Raw genomic sequence first — 13,755 nt, 5'->3', positions numbered from 1 at the left:
AGCCCCCTCCGTCCTCGAGCCCAGTACTTTCTAATCCCCAAAAAGAACGGGGACCTGCACCCTATCCTGGACCTCTGCGTGCTGAACAGGTTCCTGGTCAAGGAGAAGTTCCATATGTTTCTCTTCCCACACTGTATCCCCTGATGGATGAGGGAGACTGGCTATGTTCCCTGGACCTGAAGGAGGCCTACACTCACATCCCGATTCACCCGGCCTCTCGCAGGTTCCTTCGCTTTCAAGTGGGAGACCTTCACCTGCAGTATCAAGTCCTCCCGTTCAGGCTCGCTTCATCCCCACGAGTCTTCACGAAGTGCCTCTTCAAGTGTTTCCGTACCTCGACGACTGGCTTATCAAAGCACCGTCACGGCGGGAGGTTATTTCAGTGACCCAACGGACTATTACGTTCCTTCAGTGTCTGGGCTTCGAGGTCAACTTCCTCAAGTCCCAGTTGTGCCCCTTCTCAGTCTCTGCAGTTCATTGGGGCGATTTTGGAAATGGTTCACCTCCGCTCGTTTCTGCCTCAACCTCGGCAGACTGCCCTCATCCACCTGTGCCAGCAGGTCTCTCTTCAGTCTACGGCCTCGGCCAAGCAGATGATGATCATGTTGGGACACATGGCCTCCACCGTTCATGTGACTCCTTTTGCCAGATTTCACCTCCGGGTACCTCAGTGGACCCTGGCATCCCAGTGGAGACAGGACCAGGATCCCGCCTCTCAGCACATTGCAGTGACTCCCTCCTTGAGGCATTAACCTCTGCTGGTAGATGCTCTCTTCCAATCTTTCCAAAGGTCTTCTCTTTCTCACACCACTGCCGCAGGTCCTTACAACGGACTCCTCCGCGTATGCCTGGGGGGCTCACCTCGATGGCCTCCGGACTCAGGGTCTTTGGTCGAGCACCGACCGTCGCTGTCACATCAACCTGCTGGAGCTTTGGGCCATTTTCAATGCGCTGGTCACCTTTCGGCATTTGCTTCAGGATTGCGTGGTCCTAATGCGCACAGACAACCAGGTGGCGATATATTATGTGAACAAGCAGGGGGTACGGGTTCCCTGTCTCTCTGCCGGGAGGCTCTTCATCTCTGGGAGTGGGCGATATGCCACAACATCTTCCTTCGAGCGGTCTACATCCAGGGTGCACAAAACTGCCTGGCGGACAGATTAAGTCGCCTTTTCCAGCCTCACGAATGGTCGCTCCATTCCTCGACTCTGCGTCAGCTGTTTGCTCGATGGGGGACGCCGTAGATAGATCTGTTCGCCTCACCCCTGAACCACAAGTTGCCTTGCTTCTGCTCCAGGATTTACTCCCCGGATCGTCTCGAGGCGGATGACTTCCTTCTGGATTGGTCGGGCGGGTTCCTCTACGCGTTCCCTCCTTTTCCTCTGATTCTGCGGACACTAGTCCATTTCAAGTCAGCTCATGCCGCCATGATTTTGATAGTTCCTCGGTGGCCGGGGCAGCTGTGGTTCTCCCTTCTCCTCCAACTCAGTGTCGGGAAGCCTCTACTTCTACCTGTGTTTCCTTCTCTGCTGTCTCAGAGTCAGGGTTCACTGCTGCATCCCAATCTGCAGTCTCTACACTTAACAGCTTGGTTCCTCTCCACGTGACTCCCTCCTTCGATTTCTCTCCGTCAGTGAGGGATGTTCTCGAGGCCTCTCGGAAGAGTTCCTCTCGACAATGCTACTCCCAGAAATGGACTAGATTTGCTGCATGGTATACTGGGCATCGCCTGGAGCCACTTTCTGCTTCCTTGTCTTCAGTGCTGGATTATCTGTTGCCCTTGTCTCAGTCTGGTTTCAAATCGACATCCATTCGAGTCCATCTCAATGCGATTGCTGCTTTTCATCAGCCGCTTGATGGGAAGCTGGTCTCTGTCCATCCGGTGGTTTCCCAATTTATGAAGGGCCTTTTCAATATTCATCCTCCACTCATGCCTCCCCTGGTGGTTTGGGATCTTAATGTGGTTCTGGCTCATTGACAAAGCTCATCTGAAGTTTTTCACTTGGAAGGTCTTGTTCCTGATTGCCCTCACGTCTGCTCGCAGAGTCAGTGAGCTGCAAGCTCTTGTTGCGGACCCGCCTTTTACTGTTTTTCATCATGACAAGGTGGTCTTTCGTACTCATCCTAAGTTCTTGCCTAAGATGGTTTCGGATTTCCACCTCAACCAGTCCATTGTTCTTCTGGTGTTTTTTACTAAGCCCCACTCTCATCCTGGAGAGGTAGCGCTTCACACTCTTGACTGTAAGAGGGCATTGGCTTTTTATCTCCAACGCACCCAATCTCATCGGACGGCTCCTCAACTCTTCATATATTTTGATCCCAATCAGTTGGGGCATCCTGTTTCCAAGCGCACCCTGTCCAACTGGTTGGCTGCTTGTATTTCCTTCTGCTACACTCAGGCTGGTCTCCCGCTGCAGGGTCAGGTGACAGGGTCAGGTCACAGGGCATAAAATCAGAGCAATGGCGGCATCTGTCACTTTCCTCAGGTCCACGCCTATTGAGATCTGCAAGGCCGCCACTTGGTCCTCGGTTCATACCTTCACCTCTCACTATTGTCTGGATACTTTTTCCAGATGCGACGGCCTGTTCGGCAAGTTGGTTCTGCGTAATCTGTTCTCTTAAATTGCCAACTCTCTCTCCTGGTTAGCTTGGAGGTCAAACTGGACAGTGAAAGATGTATATCAACTATTCTTCAAACAAGATACTACAATACAGTAAGTTGATAATAATAGATAATCCTAAATGGAGGAAAAGATCTCAGATACACCACTAAGGGAACATATGTTGTTTCTCCCTGTAATCATGTGGTGTTGAGTTTCTTTCATCGATCAAAAACCTCCACTATTTATGAAATTGCTAACCATTAATAAAAATATTTTTCTGTTTTTTATATTTTTTAATCTTTAGTGTATTTTTTAAATCAATGGCAGCTTATTTAATATTTGAAATGACATATGGTATTAGCCACTAAATAGTCAAACGTGCAGAAAATGTTTTTACTTATCTGCAGCTGAAGAGACAGGTTAAAGTGCTCGGGTGCTCCAGTGAAAGTGCAAAAAACGGGTCCCGTTTCACCCAATTAAGGGCTTCATCAGGAAACGAGCTTTATCAAATTTAAAATATTAAAGAGTCATTCAAAGATAATACATAAAGTTGACATTCACATATTAATCACATAACTTAAAAAGCATAGAAAAACTTACTGCTTATGTGGGATAGATCCTTTCTATTCACATCTTATTTCATTCAAAATGGCGCTTTTAACCCTAAAGCATGCCGACACATGCGCAGTAAATATGCAAATTCATTTATGACGTCGATAGAATTCAAGCCCGACTGGGCTCTCATGGCTTTATTTAAAAAACGCTAGCGCATGCGTATTAACTAAATAATTCAACTCATCTATATTAGTTTATACAACTGATTCATATGAGAGATTTAAGTCACTTTAGTAATGTTGGACATTTCTAGGACCACACATTGATGTATTTGTAATGTTCAAAATCAAACTAAATGAACATCGACCACTCAACTTTGGTATTAAGTCCATAGGGATATGAGCTATTTAATCTATAGATCCATCTGGACTCTCGTTGTTGTAGACGGCGGAATCGATCTCCACCTCTAATAGATCTTGGTTCAATGTCAATGACTAAACATTTTAAATCTTGAAATGAATGATTCATCAATTTGCAATGTTCAACTATGACTTCGGAGCACCGTTCATGTTTCAAATTCGATTTGTGTTCACGCATTCTAGTTCTCAAGTCTCTGGACGTCATGCCGACATAAAACTTGTCACAAGGACACATAATCAAATAAACAATGTAAGTAGTTTTACAGTTGGTTAAATGTTTAAGAGAATATGTTCTTTGATCCTGTGGGTTAGTGAATTCTTTGCATTCTTTGGTAATACTGCAGATGTTGAAACAACCACATTTATAATGTCCTAACACTGCATCTCCTCTTGAAGGTTTGATGGATCTCTGAGAAATAAAAGATGGACTTAAAATTTCTTTTAAATTTTGATTTCTACAGAATGCAATTCTCAGTTGTTTATGTTCAAATAATGGATTTAAATTCACTATATCCCAGTTTCTTTTAATGATATCCACTGCTATCTTACTCTTAGAACAGTATCTCATAACGAAAGTCTCATAGTCATCCTGTTGTACTTCGGAAGAAATTCCTTTGAATTGATGTAACAAATGTTCTCGATTTAGAAATTTCGCACGTTTGCAAGATATATTAAGAATTTTCTTTGGATACCCTCTTGATTCCAATTTATTTTGTAAAGCTTTAGATTGTATATTATATTCCTTTAAAAATGAACAGTTTCTTCTAATTAAGAAATGCCTTCACCGGATCAGACCGAGGTCCATCAAGTCCGGCGTTCCGCTCACGCAGCGGCCCATTTAGGTTCTCTATTATGAAAACCTGAAATTACCGTATCCCTCAATATGATTTGCAAGAAGGTGTATATCCAACTTGTGCTTGAAACCCCGAAGAGTTGTCTCCGCCACAACATCTTCTGGTAGAGAATACCAGGCGCCCACCACTCGTTGTGAGAAACAGAACTTCCTGGCATTCGTCCTGAACCTGCTGCCACCCAGTTTCAGGCTGTGACTTCTTGTCCGTGTCATATCTGAAAATGTTAGTAATGCTGGATTTTGGTCTATTTCATCCAATCCTTTTAATAATTTAAAAGTCTCTATCAAATCTCCTCTCAGTCTTCTCCTCTCGAGTGTGAACAGTCCCAGTTTCCTGAGGCGTTCCTCATAGCTCAAATTTTCCATTCCTTTGACTAGTTTCGTGGCTCGCCTTTGCACCTTCTCCAACATAGTTATCTTGAGGTAAGGAGACCAGTGTTGAACACAGTATTAAACTAAACTAAACTAAACCTTAGGTTTGTATACCGCACCATCTCCGCATGCGCAGAGCTCGGTACGGTTTACAGAGGTTAAGAGGAAAGGAATTACAAAGAAGGGATATAGGAGAGGGACTGAGAAGATAGAGGTGAAGGGTACTAGAGAACGGGAGAAGATTAGATTTTTGAGAAGAGCCAAGTTTTCAAGCGTTTACGGAAGGATTGGAAGGAGCTAGAATTTCTGAGCGGGGATGAGAGGTTGTTCCAGAGTTCCGTGGTTCTGAAGGGGAGGGATGTTCCAAGTTTTCCTGCGCGGGATATACCTTTTATAGATGGGAAAGATAGTTTCAGTTTTTGGGAGGGTCTAGAAGAGAGCGGGTTTGATGAATTCCAGAAGAGTGGGATAACGGGAGGAAGGACGCCATGTAGAATCTTGAAGGCTAAGCAGGCACATTTATAGAGGACTCTGGAGTATACTGGGAGCCAGTGAAGCTTAGAGAGGAGTGGGGAAACGTGATCGAACTTGCCTTTTGCGAAAATAAGCTTGGCAGCGGTGTTCTGAATTAGCTGAAGTCTATGGAGGTTTTTCTTAGTTAGGTTTATATAGATGGAGTTGCAGTAGTCTAGTCTAGAGAGGATGGTGGAATGGACGAGGATGGCGAAATGAGAATGATGAAAGCAAGATCTTACTTTTCTTAACATATGGAGGCTAAAGAAGCATTTTTTTACCAGGGAGTTGAGGTGATCGTTGAAGGAGAGAGAGGAGTCTAAGATGATGCCTAGGACTTTGCTTGAAAACTCAAGATGAAGAGTGGGGCCGGAAGGTAGAGGGATGGAGGTGGGTAAATGATCTGAAATTGGGCCGAGCCAAAGTAGTTTGGTTTTGGACTCATTCAGTTTCATTTGTACAGATTGGGCCCAGGATTGGAGGTTCGTAATACATGTGGAGATGTTCTCAGCGAGGTTCAAGAGGTTCGCATCGGTTTCGAGGAGGATGAGGATGTCGTCAGCATAGGAGTAGAGAGTTTCTAGGGGGGATAGATGAAGGAGTTTCAGAGAGGACATGTAGATGTTGAAAAGAATAGGAGAGAGGGGTGAGCCTTGCGGGACTCCACATTTCGGCTTCCAGGCAGGGGATGAGGAACCGTTTGTGTTAACGGTGTAGGAGCGGAAGCGTAGGAATTTCGAGAACCAATCAAGGACTGTGGAGCTTATGCCTATTTCGGAGAGTTGGAAGATAAGGATGTCGTGGTGAACGACATCGAAGGCTGCAGAGAGGTCGAATTGAAGAAGAACAGCGAATTTGTTTCGAGAATGGAGTTGTTGCACCTTAGAGATTAGTGAGGCCAAGAGGGATTCGGTGCTGAAGTTGGGTCTGAAGCCGAATTGGTGGGGTAGGAGGATAGAGAATCGTTCTAGGTAGGATGAGAGTTGGGTGGATATGATGGATTCTAATAACTTGGTTAGGAGAGGGATATTTGCTATAGGACGGTAGTTAGATGGAATGGTGGGATCAAGGTCGGCCTTTTTCAGTAGAGGGGACAATGAAATGTGTCCCATGTCGGGGGAGAAAAGGCCCGATGTTAGGGCAGAGTTTATGAGGTCGGTGAGGGAAGCGATGGCCTGTGTAGGGATATTCTCGAATAGATAGGAGGGGAAAGGATCCAAAATGCACTTGCAAGTTTTTAGTTTGAGGCAGAGTTTGGAGACTTGCGGTTCAGAGACAAGCTCGAAGGCGGTCCAGGATCTGTCGGCAGGAATGGGGGTGGATACAGGTGAGGTAGGGTTGAGATCAATAGAGGTCAGGGAATTGTAGGAGACTGTGGGAGGGAAGGAGCATCTTAGAGTGGTAACCTTTTCATTAAAGAAATTTGCAAGGGCATCGGCTGATAGGGATGGTGGAAGCGAAGGTGGGTCTTTTTTTGTAGTTAGGGAGCGCCAGATGTTGAACAGCGCACTGATCTGGTTGTTGGATCTAGAGATCTTGTCTCCAAAGAAGTTTTTCCTGGCTTTTTTTAGTGTTGAATTGTAAAATTTAATATTAGCCCTCCAGGTCTGTCTATCAGAGGGGGATTTAGATTTTTTCCATTTGCGCTCCAAAGCGCGACATTTCTGTTTCAATTCTCTGTGAAGAGGTAGGTACCAGGGGGCCTTTCAGGGGTAGGAGATGGTTTTGGTGGTTAATGGAGCAAGGGAGTGGTAGGTGGACTCGGAGAGGGCGGTCCAGTTGTGCCAATGTGATTCGGGGTCTGTAGGTCTAGGGTTGGAGGAGAGTTTGTTGAGGAGTTTGGACCAGAATAGGTTGCTCGAGGTTTTTTTGCGGTAGGTTATGGAATAAGAGGAGTGGGGTGGGGAGTCAAGATGTGACATGAAGACGGGGAGACAGGTAGTCCCTAAGAAATGATCTGACCAGGGGACTCTGTAAAGTGGCATTATGACTTCTTCCGATCTACTCGTGATCCCGTTCTTAATCATGCCCAACATCCTGTTTGCTCTCTTCGCCGCCGCCGCACATTGCGTCGATGGCTTCAGGTTTCTGTTAATCAGTACCCCCAGATCCCTTTCCTGTTCGCATTTTGCTAATGTTACTCCAAACATTCTATACTCTTGTTCTTTATTTTTTTTTTCCTAGATGCATCACCTTGCATTTATTTATGTTAAAATTCATCTGCCACTTTGTCGCCCATGTTTCCAGCTATCTCAGATCCTTCTGAAGCTCCTCGCAGTCCCTTTGAGAGCCAACCGACCGACTTAATTTTGTATCATCGGCAAACTTTATTATATTGCAAGTTGTTTCCTCCTCAAGATCGTTTATAAAAATATTGAACAAAATAGGCCCAAGAACCAAGCCCTGGGGCACTCCACTAGTCACATTCACCCAGTCTGAAAATTTCCCTTTTATGCTAACCCTCTGCTTTTTGTTCTCTAGCCATTTACCGATCCATCTATGCACTTCCCCTCCTATTCTGTGGCTTAGTAATTTCTTCATAAGCCTTGCATGTGGGACCTTGTCAAATGCCTTCTGGAAGTCCAAGTAAACTATGTCTACTGGATCACCAGTATCCATATGTTTGTTCACTATCTCAAAGAATTGTAGTAAATTTGTCAAACAAGACTTCCCTTTCCTGAATCCATGTTGACTAGCCCTTATTAGTTTGTGATCCTCCAAGTGTTGCACAATGCTATCTTTAATAAGTGTTTCAATTATCTTCCCAGGAACCGATATGAGGCTCACAGGTCGGTAGTTTTCTGGATCACCTCTTGATCCTTTTTTGAAAATTGGGATGACATTTGCTGTCCTCCAGTCTTCTGGTATTTGCCCTGTTCTAATTGACATGTTAGCTACAGCTTGTAATAGTTCACCAATTTCCACCTTAAGTTCCTTTAATACTCTCGGGTGAATTCCGTCTGGTCCAGGGGATTTGTCATTTTTTAGTTTGTTAATCTGTACGTATATCATGTCTAGCGTAACATTTACTGTTGAGAAGTTGTCCTCTATGCCACCGGTTAATATCCTCCCTATGTCTGGCACTGATGCAATGTCCTCATTTGTGAAGACCGAGGCAAAGAATGAATTTAACCTATCAGCAACCTGTTTGTCCTCTTTAATTGCCCCCTTCATTCCTTGGTCGTCTAGAGGCCCCACTGTCTCTCTTGCTGGTTTCTTTCCTTTTACATATCTAAAAAAGGGCTTGAAGTTTTTGGTTTCTTGTGCTATCTTTTCTTCATAGACTTTTTTGGCGTTTCTTACCACTCTGTGACACTTTTTCTGGTCGATTTTGTGACAGTTCCAGGCCTCCGTTGTTTTTTCCCTCTTCCATTTTTTGAACGAGTTTCGCTTTTCCCTCACTGCCTCTTTCACCTCCTTGGATAACCAAGCTGGTTCACGTTTGTTCTTTTTTCGCTTTCCTTTAGATAATGTGTAGATTCTGTGCTTCTGTGATGGTGTTTTTCAGTAGAGACCATGCTTGATCGACTGTTTGGTATTCCGCTTTTCCCTTCTTGAGCCTTTTTCTAACCATGGTTTTCATGCTGTCATAATTCCCCTTTTTGAAGTTAAAGGCCTTGGATTTAGTCCTGATAGGTTTCCCCATTCCGATGCCAATGGTAAAATAGATCATATTGTGGTCACTTGTCCCTAGCGGAGCCATAACCTCTACTTCCGCTGTCCTTCCAGTAATGCCTTTTATGACCAAGTCCAGGATTGCAGTTCCTCTTGTTGGTTCTTCTACCATTTGTTCAAGGAAACAATCTCCTATCATTTCCAAGAATTTTATCTCCTTTCCGCAGTTAGATGTTCCCAATTTCCAGTTTACCCCTGGATAGTTGAAGTCTCCCATAATTGACACATTTCCTGATTTACAATTTTGAATAATTTCCTCCATCATTTCTTTGTCTATTTCCTCAGTCTGTCCCGGGGGTCGATAATAGAGGCCGATATGTATGTCTGCTTCTTTTTGTCCCGGAATCTTTATCCAGAGTGACTCTAGTTTACCATTTTCTTCTGTGTCTCCTTTTCTAACAGACTCTATGTCTTCCTGGACAAAGAGAGCAATACCACCCCCTTTTTGCCCAATCCTATCTCTTCTGTATAGTTTATATCCTTGCAATGCTGTGTCCCATTCATTTTCCTCATTCCACTATGTTTCTGTTATTCCTATGATATCCAGTTGTTTCCTATTTGCTAATTCTTCCAGCTCGCCCATTTTGTTACTCAAGCTTCTGGCATTCGTGTACATACATTTAAGTTCTCTCCGTGCCAATTTACTGGATTTAGTTGTCCTCACATCCTTTTTTGTATCCATTTGATCTTTTACATTGCCTCTCGTGTCATCTTGATCTTGCCCCAGATCTGTGGTTGAATTTACCTCCTCCTGGTATCCTGGTGTCCGGGCCATCGACCGGTTGTCGACTGTTGACTCTCCCCTGATTTCTAGTTTAAAGCCTTCTCAATGGCCTTCTTAATGTTCTCCGCCAAGACTCTCACTCCCTCTTTGGCGAGGTGTAGTCCGTCTTTTCTATATAACCTGCTTTTACCCCAGAATGCCGTCCAGTTTCGTACGAATTCGAAGCCTTCATCCTCGCACCAACACCTCATCGAGGCATTCACAGCTTTCAGTTCGTCCTGTCTCTTTGCGTCTGCTCTTGGTACCAGAAGGATTTCCGAGAAAACCACCTTCACCTCCCTGACCTTCAGCTGCCTTCCATTTGGGAAAAAGGAAGACGTTCTTTCAATTTTCTAGAATGACTGCTGTCAAACTTCAAAAAGGTATTACGGTCAGTAGATTTAATATATACTTTGGTTGAAAAATTATTTTCAGAATCAAGTGAAATGTCGACATCTAAAAACTGAATATTGTGAGTAGATGAATTCATAGTAAATTGAATATGGGGATCACAGGTACTTAACCAAGTGTGCAAAGATTTTAATTCCAAAGATGTTCCTCCCCATAACATAAAAATATCATCTATAAAACGATGCCAACTCAAAATTTTTCTGCAAAAGGTGATTGAGAAATCCATTCTTTTTCAAAATTAGACATATACAGGTTAACAAAGGAGGGGGCAAAAGCCGCCCCCATTGCCACACCTGAAGTCTGTAAATATAAATCACCATCAAACACGAAATAATTTTCAGTGACCACTAATCTATTCTTATCAACCTATTGTAGTATCTTGTTTGAAGAATAGTTGATATACATCTTTTACTATCCAGTTTGATAGTTCAAGTTTTTGAAAGATGGCCGATAATGCCTTGTTGCAGACTTTGAGCTTCTCTAATGAGATGTTGGACATTTTGAAGGTTCCATCTATATTTGGTGATTTGAGTTCATCAGTTGATGACAATGACTGGCCTAAACTTTTGATATAACAATTTAAATAAAGAGTTGAGATCAGCTTTGAAGAATTTAACTGAAGATACCTCTATTGTTATAAGAAAGGCCGATAAGGGTGGTGCCATTGTTTTATTAAACAAGGAAGATTATATGGGAGAAGCATATAGACAACTTAATGATTCCAACACCTATAGTTAACGGATACAGGGTACAAAGAAGGCTTTTTAACTAAAAGGGATGTTAGATTTTTAAATAAACTTCATACAGTCATCCCTATTTTGTATTTTTTACCAAAGATCCACAAAAATTTAGATCATCCACCTGGTCGACCCATTATCTCTTCAAGAAATTCTATGTTGGAACCTCTTAGTAAGTTTATTGATTTCTTTTTACAAGATGTGGTTATCAATAGTGAATCGTATATCAAAGATACAGCACATTTTTTGAGAATTTTGGATGGGGTTCCTTTAAGTGACTCTTCTTGCATTATGGTCACATTGGATGTCATTTCTCTTTATACCTCTATTCCTCAAGACGCTGCTCTACAGGTTGTGAAAAAAGCAGTAGAGAATCTTCCAAGACCTCATTTAATTCCACCTGAATTTCTTGTCGGTATTACAAGATTAGCGGTCACTGAAAATTATTTCATGTTTGATGGTGATTTATATTTACAGACTTCAGGTGTGGCAATGGGGATGGCTTTTGCCCCCTCCATTGCTAACCAATATATGTCTAATTTTGAAAAAGAATGGATTTCTCAATCATCTTTTGCAGAAAAAATTTTGAGTTGGCATCGTTTTATAGACGATATTTTTTTATGTTATGAGGAGGAACATCTTTGGAATTAAAATCTTTTCACACTTGGTTAAGTACCTGTGATCCCCCATATTCAATTTACTATGAATTCATCTACTCACAATATTCAGTTTTTAGATGTCGACATTTCACTTGATTCTGAAAATAATTTTTCAACCAAAGTATATATTAAATCTATTGACCGTAATACCTTTTTGAAGTTTGACAGCAGTCATTCTAGAAAATTGAAAGAAAGTCTTCCTTTTTCATAATGGTTAGAATTAGAAGAAACTGTTCATCTTTAAAGGAATATAATATACAATCTAAAGCTTTACAAAATAAATTGGAATCAAGAGGTTATCCAAAGAAAATTCTTAATAGAGCTCGCAAACATGCAAAATTTCTAAATCGAGAACATTTGTTACATCAATTCAAAGGAATTTCTTCCAAAGTACAACAGGATGACTATGAGACTTTTGTTATGAGACACTGTTCTAAGAGTAAGATAGCAGTGGATATCATTAAAAGAAACTGGGATATAGTGAATTTACATCCATTATTTGAACATAAACAACTGAGAACTGCATTCTCTAGAAATCAAAATTTAAAAGAAATTTTAAGTCCATCTTTTATTTCTTAGAGATGCATCAAACCTTCAAGAGGAGATGCAGTGTTAGGACATTATAAATGTGGTTGTTGCAACATCTGCAGTATTATCAAAGAATGCAAATAATTCACTAACCCACAGGATCAAAGAACATATTCTCTTAAACATTTAACCAACTGTAAAACTACTTACATTGTTTATTTGATTATGTGTCCATGTGACAAGTTTTATGTTGGCATGACGTCCAGAGACTTGAGAACTAGAATGCGTGAACACAAATCGAATTTGAAACGTGAATGGTGCTCCGAAGTCATAGTTGAACATTGTAAATTGATGAATCATTGATTTCAAGATTTAAAATGTTTAGTCATTGACACTGAACCAAGATCTATTAGAGGTGGAGATCGATTCCGCTGTCTACAACAACGAGAGTCCAGATGGATCTATAGATTAAATAGCTCATATCCCTATGGACTTAATACCAAAGTTGAGTGGTCGATATTCATTTAGTTTGATTTTGAACATTACAAATACATCAATGTGTGGTCCTAGAAATGCCCAACATTATTAAAGTGATTTAAATCTCTCATATGAATCAGTTGTATAAACTAACATAGATGAGTTGAATTATTTAGTTAATACGCATGCGCTAGCGTTTTTTTAATAAAGCCATGAGAGCTCAGTCGGGCTTGAATTCTATCGATGTCATAAATGAATTTGCATATTTACTGCGCATGTGTCGGCGTTCTTTAGGGTTAAAAGTGCCATTTTAAATTAAATAAGATGTGAATAGAAAGGATCTATCCCACATAAGCAGTAAGTTTTTCTATGCTTTTTAAGTTATGTGATTCATATGTGAATATGTCAACTTTATGTATTATCTTTGAATGACTCTTTAATATTTTTAATTTGATATAGCTCATTTCCTGATGAAGCCCTTTATTGGGTGAAACGGGACCCGTTTTTTGCACTTTCACTGGAGCACCCGAGCACTTTAACCTGTCTCTTCAGCTGCAGATAAGTAAAACTTTTTTCTGCACGTTTGACTATTTAGTGGCTAATACCATGAGTGTCATTTCAAATATTAAATAAGCTGCCATTGATTTAAAAATACACTAAAGATTAAAAATATATAAAAAACAAAGAAAAATATTTTTATTAATGGTTAGCAATTTCATAAATAGTGGAGGTTTTTGATCGATGAAAGAAACCCAACACCACATGATTACAGGGAGAAACAACATATGTTCCCTTAGTGGTGTATCTGAAATCTTTTCCTCCATTTAGGATTATCTATTATTATCAACCTATTGTAGTATCTAGCTTGGAGGTCACCCACATGTAGAGAATATGCTACCTGCTTGTCCTGGGATAAAGCACAGTTACTTACCATAACAGGTGTTATCCAGGGACAGCAGGCAGATATTCTCGCAACTCACACGCCTCCCCGGGTTGGCTTCTTTGCTAGCTATCTGAACTGAAGACCATGTTGAGGAGATGCGCCCTCTAGTGGAGAAGGAAGGCACACGCATGCGCAGTGCAGCACTAGCAAACTTCGAGATCTTCAATCAAGTTTGCTTGAAAAGCTGTCCGCGATGGGGCTCCGTGGATGACGTCACCCACATGTAGAGAATATCTGCCTGCTGTCC

General features: G+C 41.8%; 1 protein-coding gene across 1 annotated transcript in view; it reads right to left on the bottom strand.

Annotated features, from left to right (window-relative positions):
• The window catches only part of TSNAXIP1 (translin associated factor X interacting protein 1), a 1,372,321-nt gene that overhangs the window by 767,612 nt on the left and 590,954 nt on the right, over nucleotides 1-13,755 (bottom strand). The gene's annotated exons all lie outside the window — the stretch shown is intronic.

Source organism: Geotrypetes seraphini, chromosome 4 (assembly GCF_902459505.1).
Source record: "Geotrypetes seraphini chromosome 4, aGeoSer1.1, whole genome shotgun sequence".
Classification (NCBI taxonomy): Eukaryota; Metazoa; Chordata; class Amphibia; order Gymnophiona; family Dermophiidae; genus Geotrypetes; species Geotrypetes seraphini.
This window is presented reverse-complemented; position numbering and strand designations above follow the sequence as displayed.